Below are 12710 nucleotides of genomic sequence, written 5' to 3'. Positions count from 1 at the left end.
AGGCGTCTGCTCCCGAAAGGAGAGCTGTGGAGTCTGAGCTCACTTCCTCTTCCTCCCAGCGTTCTGTTCTGTTTACTCCTCCCACCTATCTTCTAACCAATAAAATGGGCCAAGGCAGTTCCTTTATTAGCCAATGACCTTCCTCCATCATTTCCCCTTTTTCTGTTTAAACAAAAAAAAAAGGCTTTAACTTTAACATAGCAAAATTACATATAACAAAACAGTTATCAAGTAAAAGTTACAATAATCTTTATCATAACTAAGGAAAACTATAACTATAACTAACTATTCTTAACTCCATCAAAGACTCCAGAAAGATACAATACTACCTAAGCAAACAAGAAAAAAGCAACTTTTAAAACTCTAGAAATGACAGAGACATCTTGCTGCCTGGATAGTCACCCAAGGTTCCTCTGTACCGTTGGGGCATCCATCTTCAGCCTTCAGGCCCATGGTATTCAGCAGACATTTCCATAAAGCAGGAAAATTCAAAGTCAGTTCAGTCACTATCTGTTGTGTCCTGCAGAATGTCTCGCAGACTCTTTCATGAATCAGGAACCCCAAAAGATCATCTCACCTTAGGCAAGTTCAGTAGTCCTCTCTCTGTGGGTTCTCTGTGTCCAGTTTATGCAATAGTCCAGGCAAGAGCAGTTTCTTGCCCAAATGGCTATCAAACTCCATAAGGTGCCTCTTCGATGCCCATCTTCCTCTTAAAGTAGATTGGTGCTGCCAGGCGCAGAGTGTCTCATTGTCATAAAATGTCCTAAGTTATTAAAACATTTAAAATGCCATATTCTATAATCTTTGAAAGATATGAAGAATGCCTATCTAAAATATATCTATGTACATCTAGAAAATCTTAACTAACATGACTACAAACTTGACTATTATGATTATCAATTAACAATCTATATTTCTAATTATACATTATATTTTTAAATGAACTACACAATCACAATACCTTAATCAAGATCAAGAAATACATATACATATAACCAAATTGACCTTAAAATCCATACCAATGCAAATTATTCATACCTATATCATTTGCCCCTTTAAATGTAAAAGAACATTTATAAACAATATTTGGGAACATGGGCGCAGTTTTTTCTCTCCAAACTGCTTCCTGCTGAATGGGGGCGTCATTAATTAGGTCTTTCATGGTATAACCTGTGTGCTAGTTTCATCTCAGTTGGCAGTTGAGCGAAGCAATTTTCTGAAGATGTTCACAACAACCCTTCAGGAGGGCGTGGTCCATCATACCATATCGGGATAAATGCAATCCACAAGGTCTGATCCTCTGTGAAAACAAAAGAAGAATCTCTTTTCCAAAGTATCATATCCTTAGATCCAAATTCTAAATATCTATGTTGGATTAGTTCAGCAGCATTTATAAATAAATATCTTTTAGCAGCTGTTGCTCCTTCCTCAGCATTCAAATAATTCAAAGAGAGCATAATAGCATACAGTATCAAAATTCTCTGTGTATTTTCCATCTTTGTGCAGCTTTGTTTTAACCTCTATTTTGTTTATTTTTACTTTTAACTCTTTGCTTTTTGAGACAGGTTCTCTGTATCTTTGACCTGTAGTAACTCTGTAGACCAGGCTGTCTTTGAACTCTCAGAGATCCGCCTGTCTCTGCCTCCCAGGCATTCGGGATTAAAGGTGTACACTACTACACCTTGAACTCACAGAGATCTGTTTGTCTCTGCCTTCTAGGCACTGGGATTAAAGGCGTGTGCTACCACACACAACAACTCTCTTCCTTTTTTTGTTTTTTACTTTAAGAACTTCAACTTTTAGTCTGCATATATTTTTAACACACTTTAAACCATTTAAAAATTTTCTTTGTCTTTGAATCTCTCTTTACTGTATATCTCTCTTTTTCTGACCACATGAGTCTTTAATTTACCAAGCAATATCAGTAGGATTAAAGGTGTGGCTTTGCCGACTGGATCCAGCCCATTCCTTAGCTTTCCAGCCTCATGGCTGAGGTACTGGCTGTAGCCATGTTTACTGCCACAACTCTATGGCATTTCAAGGTCCCTGCCAGCAAGCATACTTCAGCAGCCTGTGCTTGCAAACCGCACGAACTGCCTGCATAAAAGAGTCAGAGTTTGCCCTGGCAGGACAGCCCAGAAAGCCGGCATTTTTATTTTTATTTATTTATTTTTTTTTCTATTTTTTTTATTGAGAAAAGGAGAAAAAAAAACAAGTTTCCACCTCCTCCCAGCCTCCCATTTCCCTCCCCCTCCTCCCACCCTATGCCCCCTCCTCCCACCCTTCTCCCCCTCCCCCCACTCCTTTCCCCCTCCCTCTCCAGTCCAAAGAGCAGTCAGGGTTTTCTGCCCAGTGGAAAGTCCTAGGACCTCCCCCCTCCGTCCATATCTAGGAAGGTGAACATTTAAACTGGCTAGGCTCCCACAAAGCCATCACATTACGTAGGATCAAAACCCCGTGCCATTGTCCTTTGCGTCTCATCAGCCCTCATTTTTCGCCATGTTCAGAGAGTCCAGTTTTATCCCATGCTTTTTCAGTCACAGTCCAGCTGGTCTAGGTGAGCTCCCAATAGATCAGCTCCACTGTCTCAGTGGGTGGGTGCATCCCTCGTGGTCCCGACTTCTTTGCTCATGTTCTCCCTCCTTCTGCTCCTCATTGGGACCTTGGGAGCTCAGTCCAGTGCTCCAGTGTGGGTCTCTGTCTCTATCTCCATCCATCACCAGATGAAGGTTCTATGATGATATGCAAGATATTCGTCAGTATTGCTCTAGGATAGGGTCATTTCAGGTTCCCTATCCTCAACTGCCCAAGGAACTAACTGGGGACCTCGGCTTGGGCACCTGGGAGCCCCTATAGAGTCAGGTCTCTTGCCAACCCTAAAGTGGCTCCTTTAACTAAGAATTGTGGTTCCGTGCTCCCCTGTCTAACCTTCCTTTATCCCAATCCTCCTGTTTTCCCAAGGCCCGACCTCCTTCCCTTCTAACTTTTCTCTCCCCATCTCCCCTTACCCCCATCCCACCCCACCCCCAAGATCCCAATTTTTTCCCCGGCAATTTTGTCTACTTCCCTTAGCCAAGAGGATAACTATATGTTTTTCCTTGGGTTCCCCTTCTTACTTAGCTTCTTTAGATTCACCTATTGTAGACTCCGTGACCCTTATTTATGGCTAGAAACCAATTATGAGTGAGTATATCCCATGTTCATCTTTTTGGGTCTGGGATACCTCACTCAGGATAGTGTTTTCTATTTCCATCCATTTGCATGCAAAATTAGAGAAGTCATTGTTTTTTACCGCAGCGTAGTACTCTAATGTGTAGATATTCCATACTTTCTTCATTCATTCTTCCATTGAAGGGCATCTAGGTTGTTTCCAGGTTCTGGCCATTACAAATAATACTGCTATGAACATAGTTGAACAAATGCTTTTGTCATATGATAGGGCATCTCTTGGGTATATTCCCAAGAGTGGTATTGCTGGGTCCAGGGGTAGGTTGATCCCGAATTTCCTGAGAAACCGAAACACTGACTTCCATAGTGGTTGCACAAGATTGCATTCCCGGCATTTTTAAATGGCGCAGCTTTTTTTCTGCTACGGCTGAAAACTGAAAAGCATGCGTTCAGCTTTTCGTCAACACCATTTAAGTGTTTCGTGGCAGGACCTCTTAAGAGCTGCAGGGTTTTGCAGCTGAAGCTGAGTCAGGAAGCCTCTCTTAGATGAGGCGCTTGCTTGCCTCTAGCAAGCAGAGCAGACCCGAGAACACAGCGAGTCTAGTTGCCATCAAACAAATCGTAGCACTTTACTCCAAATGCTCTATTCAAAAGCTCTGTATCCCTCAGGAGCCAGAAAGAGATCGCAATGGCGGCACAGCCCCAGGAAGTCGCACTTTAAAATGACACAGCGTTTTTTCTGCTACTGTTGCCGAATCAGGAAATCTCTCTACAGCATGCCACCAACGAACAGCAAAAATCTGTGTTAAACTCTCTCTCCCTTATTTGTAAGCCTTCTGAGGTTTTTTAAGTGGGTTTAGTCCATCACATCGGGCGCCAATCTGTAACGGCGTAAACAAATGCAGACAGATTGTAAAAAAATATATATCTATAGCTTTAATGTAGAAATAGACTTACAGAACCACCGTTCCAGAGGAGACCAGGAAAGCAGAAGCAATGGCTGGGAGCATGCTCACCAAATTTATAGGCAGACATTAGCCCGAGGCGAACACGCCCCCCAAGGGGCGGGACCTATCCCTACATATAGAGGAAACATAGAAATATCTGGAAGAAGGAAAAATAAAATCAATGCAGAAAATGATTAAACAAAACACAAATTTCATTTTCCTCTTAATATCTCTCAGTTCTGTGTGATGTTTTAAGCAGGAAGCATAGTGATGTGATGTGGTCCTCTATAGACATAGAGTAAATGTATTGTAGATTTTGTTCTTACAAGGGGTGATTGTGAAGGAGCTATAATTACAATAATATCAAATAGGGTTAGACTCGCAGGCAATCACAATGTTTGAGTTCCACTCTCTAGCTCTTATCAGGGAGATCTTGGATAGCTGCTGTAACATACTTACTCGAAAGTGCTTTGGTCTTTCTATCCAGCTGAGATGAGAAGGCATTTATGCACACAGGATCATGTTTAACCTCAGGATTGCTAATGAACAGAAGATGAGGTATTGTTATTATATTGAATGGATAAGGATGGGGGAAGGGATCTAACTCACCCTTTTGTCCCAATGTTCTGTCCGGTCTGGCAGACATCACAGCACACTGGGTTCTTCCATACAAACTCCTGCTTCTGGGTTGCAGATATTTCCCTTTATGTTTACACTAGAAGGTAGCAGAAGGGAAAAGAAAACTCATGAAATAGAGGAAACCAGGATGAGGAAGCACATAAATCCCAGGGGATGGAATGATGGTGCCTTGTCTGTGCAGACGACATCAATGGAAGGTACACAATGATGTTTTTCCTCCTCCCAGGTCATCTCACCACCCTGGGCATATACAGTGATAACTGTGACTGCAGACACATACTGGGAATGTGAGCTTGTGCATTTCCCATTCCCATGGCAAGAACTCCCCTTCTCTGTGTGCACTCAGGCCCCTAATTTCATGCCACAGCCTTCCATGGGCAGCACAAAGGGGGCAAGGGAAATCGGCCAACCACAAAAATACACAGGTTTTGTTTCCTCTCCATTCAGGCCCTGAAAATGATTCTTTGAGGTAGGCATCATTACTTCCTTTCCATACAGGGGCTCAGAGAGTACAATGCGTAGACCCAGGAAATTCTCCAGAGGCACCAGATGAACACAGATACCATCTTAAAAGGATTCCTCTAGCCATACTGGGACAAAGGGAGCATGGAAATAGAGAACAGCAATAGAGGAAAACAGTTTGGGAAAATGGGTGTTGAGCCATACTGATATCGGTCAGCACATGAGTAAAGAACTATGGAGATAAGTAAGCAGTATACTACACACCAGGTCATCATTGAAGAGGACCAGGAGAATTATAACACATAGCCTATCACAGCAGTAAGTGATTAACTTTCACACATATATATCCAGGGACATATTTGCACAAGCATGAGTATATACACAACACACACTAACAAATGTCAATGTAAACACACAGCTCTCACCTCGAAGGAAGAAGAGAGTTCATTCTGGAGTCAAATATATGTGAGTAAACATGAGTGAGACAGGTTTATGTTAGTACAAATTGCAAGTTACAATGTGGAAACAGTTTCATGAAGTTTTTATAATCACAGAATGAAGAAACTATAGTCTCTCCTTAAGTACATGGGTGATAATATTAAGTAGACTGTTATGGTAAAGCAGAGAAACCTCAGCTACAGGCACTAGCTGCTATGTGATGAAAAGCAGTCCTTTGACTGGTAGAAACTTAAAGCTTTGATAAGGAGACATATTCTGATATTTTAAATGTCAGGTCCAACGTCATCTGTTAGTGACAAGGTGTTAAGTAAGTCCAACACAGGGGGCCCAAGGAGTGGCTACTCATGGGCTCAAGAGAACACAAAGGAAATTGTAATTAGGCCCTGGGACTGCGACTTCCACCATCTCCATATCACTGCAGGTCTAAGAGTCAATCAACCAGGCTTTGCAGACCAGCCTCTGCCAAGGAATTCTTGTACACACACACACACACACACACACACACACACACACACACACACACGACACCTCTCATTCTCACTCTCCTAGCTCCCTGGTGTTTACTGAGAGCTCAAGGGGTACAACCACGTTAAAACAGATTCATCTCTGACCACACACAGGATAGTGAGAGCTACAAAATTATGTATGTCTTTTGCGTGTGATATCTGTGACGATGGCCATGGACTTGTCTCTGGGACATTTCTCTCATTTGTTTCTGACTGTCAATAATAACCTGTAAATGCTGATAAGGAAAGGGGGAGAAACTGCATTACACATCAAATGAAGTTCCCATCACGGAATAATCCATGCTTTCAACAAAAAAGATTATATCAGACTTAAGAGTTCCATATGTCTTCCCAGGGCATATGCCTTTGAGGTTAGGTTATGCAGGGCCTCTCATTTAATAAATTATTTTCCTATGATTGTGGTCACATTGAGAAAACTACTTTGCATTCATCTGCAATTATTAATCGGCTTTTATACTTTCTTGTAATTCTCCTTCAATCCATATTTTGCTGTGTGACTGAAATATAAGTATGAAAGATTTGCATTCTCCTAATGAATTTTACACATAACATTACTGCATGTTTTAAAATTGTTTTATTCCACTTTAGTTTTAGTTCTTTCTTAAACGTTAAGATTATAACTCTAGATTTCTAATAACTCGTTCCTGGATGGTATGTGTTTACTTCTTTTTAAGTGTTCAAGTTAACATTTTAATGCCTTTGTTTCAGATATATGTCTTGAAAAAAGCAATCATTTTAGAGTCTATTTCAGTCAGCAATAAGAACATCGGTTATTTTTGGCTTTTGTTTTGTGTTTGGTAAGTTATGTCCATTTACATTTTTTACATTTATTTGTCTGCCTATTTTGTGTGTCTGGCAAGGCCATACATGATCTACAGTGTACTTGTAGAGGTCAGAGGACAACTTGCAGGAGTCATTTCTCTGCTTCCACAATGTGAGTCCTGGGGATCCAACTGAAGTCATCAGAAGCAGTACTCGGGCTTCTATTACACTTTAATACGATCTACATATAAGGTGAGTCACACAGTATACCTTTTTGTCCAACATATTTACTTGTAAACTTTCATTGCAATGAGTCATTGAACTTGTTCATGGCCTCTAGTTTCTGGTACACTATCATCATGGGACCCTCAACAAAACTCCTCTAGGATATCCTGCAGTCACCCCACGTAACAGAGATTCTGCAGGTATTGTTCCCCAGGACCAGTCAATTCCAGCATTCCAGTAGGCCTTAGATGGTGTAGATGTTAGGATGGGCCAAGCCAAGAACCCCAATATGGACCTGGGTGGTAGCTGAGCTGATCAGCTGCCTGCCTAAGGATAGGGCCGAAGCCAGCTCACCTATGCCCATGGCACCAGGCCCAGTTTTCCAATGCCCATGGTGAGGTGTGGGACTAGCTCTCCTGTGAAAGTCAGGGCCAGCTCTTGACACAATGTCCACCAAAGGGCAGAACCAGCTCACTCTGGCCCTTGGATATCATCATTCATGGCTCTTAAGGCCCCCTGTAGTAACATGGGCCACAAACATCAGCACATACCCTAGCTCTGGTAGGACCATAGACCCAACATGATCCTGGCAACAACTCGTCCTTGATGTCACCATTTCCCGGGTGGTTTCACAGACCACACAGATCAGGATGGCACCAGCTGCAGCAAAGCCTTTGGACACCAACGTGGCCTCAGGTGGTGGCCCACACCTCAGGCATCCGCATGGCCTTCATTGGTAACAGGAGTCAGGAAGACAAAGACCCTGGCTACTGCTGGGTCACAGATATGGCCCTGGTCAGCAGCTCAGGCATGGACAACACCATGGCCCAGGTTGGCAGCTCGGGTCTCTCAGATCATTGTCACTCCAATGGCAACACAGCGCTCAGATCCCAACAAGGCCAGAGGACACAGCCCAGACTCCAGGCTCCTGTGTGCCCTTTGGTGGCAGCGTGGACCATGGATGTTAACATAGACCCAAGCTGCAATAAGAACAGAGACCCAGAAATGACCTTTGGTAGCAACCTCGGTCCTGATGACCCCATGACCATGAATGACAAGAAGACCACCCCCTCAGCCTGTTCCTTACCACCTTCTATTCCCCCTCTTTTCACAGCACATGAACCATCCCGCTACTCTTTCTCTCCTGTTTCTCCACCACACATTTTGCTCATTGTAATGGAAGCCTTGTAGCTCTGGGCAGGCCTCTGGTTGTCTACCAGCCAGACCAGGCTTTGAGGACTCTGGCTGGACTGTGATTGGCTAGTACCTTCTGGACCTGGATGCCATAAGGCAGAGTGGAGATGTCTTTCTGCCAGACAATGAGTACAATTAAAAACATATATGTGTAGTGTAAACATTTCAGCTCAAATGTAAAGGGATCCTGGCCGTCCAGATGCAAGGAATACCACAAAGTCAGTATAAGCTTAGCAGCTTACAGATCTGCTTCAGGGAAAGCTTTCCTCAAAGTAACAGCTCTGCTCCATCAGGAAAGTTGTTACAGCTTTGGTCAAATGACAATTAACATATCAAGAAACTGAGAAATATTTTTCCAAGTTATTGTCCTATTTCCCATGGCTACCAGCAGTCAGTATGATAGTTTCATCCCCCACAACCTTGCCAGGTCTTCATATTATTATTTCTGAATATTTTGTGGGGGTGTCAAGAGTCCCCTAGAATCACCTGTCTCTCTTCCCTAAGTGTTAAGGATGTTGATGCTGTATGTTCCGCTTAGTGGAGCATCTACTCACCCTTCTGGACAACTTTTATTTCATGAATTGTGTATTTTCTTAGTGACTCTTTTTTAGGCTTTCTGTATTCTGGAAACAATAAGGCTGTCATCTAATACACAATTTCCTACATTCATTTTTTCCCAGGCAGGGAAAATATCTTTTATATCACAGTGTACATTTTTCACTTTATGGAAGTCCTAACAGTCCAGTTCTTCTTTTCATAAAAGGGGTTTGTTATATCTATGAATTTTGTCTATAATTCTTTCAATTGCTTTCTGTTACAAGATTCATGCTTAGGTTGTATTTTGGATTAATTACCTTTTAGATTTGCTTTCAATATTTACTGGGTATCTGCCTATCTGTTTGTGTGTGCCATATGCACATTTGAATGCAGATGCTTGCTGAGACCAGAAAAGACTGTCAGCTCCCCTGGATCTGGAGTTATAGGTATCTCTGGGCCACCATATGGGGACTGTAAGCTGAAGTCAGGTCCTCTGCAATAGCCAAAGGCACTCTTAACCTCGGAGATGTCTCTCTAGTCCTATGTAGATCATTTGTTAATTTTGGTTGACTTTTGTATCCGGTGATAAACAACTTGTCTATATTTATATTTGTCCATGAGGATGCCCACTTGTCCCATAATAAGACAGAAAAACAGGGCATTGAAGGGGATATGAGAGGGGAATACACAGCCCCTCACCCTGTGATCATTTTTTTTTTTTTTTTTGGATTTTCGAGACAGGGTTTCTTCATAGCTTTTTAGTTCCTGTTCTGGAACTAGCTCTTGTAGACCAGGCTGGCTTCGAACTCACAGAGATCTGCCAGCCTCTGCCTCCCAAGTGTTGGGATTAAAGGCGTGAGCCAACACCACCCGGCCCTGTGATCATTTTTACATTTTTCTAACTGACATTCAAGAAGCCTCCACCCAACTGATAGAGTCGAAATTACCCACAGATATAATGCAAGTAGTACTAAAGACATCCCAAATAGTGTTTAAAAAATACAGCAAATAAACTAGGGTCCGAGGACAGGGTTCATTCTTTAATATCACTGGATGTCTTCCAGAGGATCCAGGGTTGATACCCAGCACCTACCTGATGATTCACAACTGTCTGTACTCCAGTTCTGAGAGATCTCAAACTCTGGTGTCCTCTGTGAGCAATAGGTATTCACTCAGATGGTGCACAGACTTCCTTGTGAAAAACATTAAAAAAATTAATTAATTATGCTTACTTAGGACCAGAATGTTGGCAGAATCACATATTCACCTTACAATTTAATTTACTAAAATTTTTTTAAAAGGGATAAGAACATTTAAAAGCATTTTTATTTTTTACTTTTAATAACCTATTGTATATTTTCTTCAAGTGGAAAAACAGAACCATTTCAAAGACTCAAAGCATGTAATTTTCAAACAATGTAATAATGTAACAATGTAACTCTGAGAACCATAAAAATCTTCACATTTCTCACTCTCCTGCCCTCCTCACACACCCTAATCTCAAGTCTCTCTAGTCCTCACTCAGGCCTTCATTCCTGAGCCATCCCTATACTATGTGAGCTTCTTCCATAGCATGAATAAGCTCACAAGCTTTGCTTCATTCTGGCTTTTCCTGAAATTCTTTTCTGCAGCCTAATCATAGATCCAGCTTTACCAAGGTCATGGTCATCAAAGGAACAGGGTTATCCTTAGGCAGCTGATCACGATGCTGGGCTGTACCTCCTATAACCACCAACAGTCCCAGAAAAACTCGGTGACCAGCATATGCCTGCTTCACTGAAGTGTCTTTGTGTCTTTGCTAAAGGTGTCCCCTCACACGTGTGTGACTCTTCTGTCCCCTTCATATTCTTTTCTGTCTTATTGTAATTACCAATGAGGCACACTGTCTTCATTTCTCTATGTTTATAAGGAGTTTGGGAGTCAGGTGTTCATCCTCCAAGTTTGTTCCTTTTCAAGGTTGTCAATGTCAGGTCTCTTCTATGAGAAGAACAACAAGACTGTAGAGAGTACACACAGAAGGTTGACAAGAAGCTGACATGAGCCCTTGTTTCCAGTATGTGAGTCATCAGTGTCACCAGTGTGTGAGTGTGTGTGTGTGTGTGTGTGTGTGTGTGTGTGTGTGTGTGTGTGTCTGTATAGGAAGGGTCTGTGAGATGAACAAAGAAGAGGAAGATGTCACTGCACATCTTTGACTTGACTGGATGCAGACAGACTACTCCATCCCTATATTCAGTACAGTAGAGTGCATGAGCGTTCTCATCTGCCTTCCTCCCCTCTCCATGAGATTTCTCTCCTCCTTCTCTGCCTTCTAGTAGAACAGGGGAGAAAACAGTGAACTTTCCATGCAGAACCAACTCCTGGAGAAGAACCAAATGTGGTGTGGTCTGGTCAGCCTGTTACCTGAGCAAGAGTGACAAGATCATGTGGGACTCACCAGGTCAGTCATTTCCTTTTCTCTTCCCATCCGTGTGACCAGCAGCAGGTCTGTGATGCCTTGTAGGAACACATCCTGTTGAGCAGGTAGCAGCAAGAGCAGCACACTGTAGAACAATGGCATTCATAGACTCCCCAGATGACAGAAGTCTGCATGGGTTCCTTTAAATGACCAGGACTGAAATGGACGCCATCCCCATCAGACCATTTCCCCGAAAGGGCCATGCATTACTGCATCACATTTGCAGGGAGTGCTTTTTAAAATGGTAGATATCTGTGTCCACGACAGACACTAAATCATGCTTATTAAAATGTTAGATATCTGGGTCCACAACAGACACTGAATCAATACCTGAGAAGTGGGGTGTGGCATAGCCACTTCTTTCTGATGGCTGTCCAGACTGAGAAGCTTCTGTAAAGCAAAGGACACTGTCGCTAAGACACAAAGGCAACCCACTAACTGGGAGAAGATCTTCACCAACCCCGCAACTGACAAAGGTCTGATCTCCAAAATATATAAAGATCTCAAGAAACTAGACCGTAAAAGGCTAACCAACCCAATTATAAAATGGGGCATTGAGCTGAACAGAGAATTCTCAACAGAAGAACTTCAAATGGCCAAAAGACACTTAAGGTCATGCTCAACTTCCTTAGTGATCAGGGAAATGCAAATCAAGACAACTTTAAGATACCATCTTACACCTGTCAGAATGGCTAAAATAAAAAACACCAATGATAGCCTTTGTTGGAGAGGTTGTGGAGAAAGGGGTACACTCATCCATTGCTGGTGGGAATGCAAACTTGTGCAACCACTATGGAAGTCAGTGTTTCGGTTTCTCAGGAAATTCGGGATCAACTTACCCCTGGACCCAGCAATACCACTCTTGGGAATATACCCAAGAGAGGCCTTATCATACAACAAAAGTATATGCTCTACGATGTTCATAGCAGCATTGTTTGTGATAGCCAGAACCTGGAAACAACCTAGATGCCCTTCAATGGAAGAATGGATGAAGAAAGTATGGAATATATACATATTAGAGTACTACTCAGCAGTAAGAACCAAGGACTTCTTGAATTTTGCATACAAATGGATGGAAATAGAAAACACTATCCTGAGTGGGGTAAGCCAGACCCAAAAAGAGGAACATGGGATGTACTCACTCATATTTGGTTTCTAGCCTTAAACCAAGGACATTGAGCCTATAATGAGTGATACTAGAGAAGCTAAATAAGGAGAACCCAAAGAAAAACATATAGGCATCCTCCTGAATATTAACCTTCAGCAGGCGATGAAAGGAGACAGAGACAGAGACCCACATTGGAGCACCGGACATAAATCTCAAGGTCCAAATCA

The 12710-nt window shown here is 42.4% G+C and overlaps 1 long non-coding RNA gene across 5 annotated transcripts in view; it reads left to right on the top strand.

The window, feature by feature from the left end:
• LOC121436804 overlaps positions 1 to 12710 on the top strand; it is a 41185-nt gene that overhangs the window by 20349 nt on the left and 8126 nt on the right. For 3 of the 5 annotated variants that reach the window (XR_005972815.1, XR_005972812.1, XR_005972814.1), the window contains exons 3-4: positions 7063 to 7216; positions 11236 to 11357. This is a non-coding gene — a long non-coding RNA (uncharacterized LOC121436804). Of the gene's footprint in view, positions 1 to 7062; positions 7217 to 11232; positions 11358 to 11671; positions 11729 to 12710 lie in introns of those variants that run through there. The other 2 variants (XR_005972816.1, XR_005972813.1) reach the window with 2 other exon arrangements.

This window comes from Microtus oregoni, unplaced genomic scaffold (assembly GCF_018167655.1).
Source record: "Microtus oregoni isolate MIOR12 unplaced genomic scaffold, Mior012 000050F_003, whole genome shotgun sequence".
Lineage (NCBI taxonomy): Eukaryota > Metazoa > Chordata > Mammalia > Rodentia > Cricetidae > Microtus > Microtus oregoni.
This window is presented reverse-complemented; position numbering and strand designations above follow the sequence as displayed.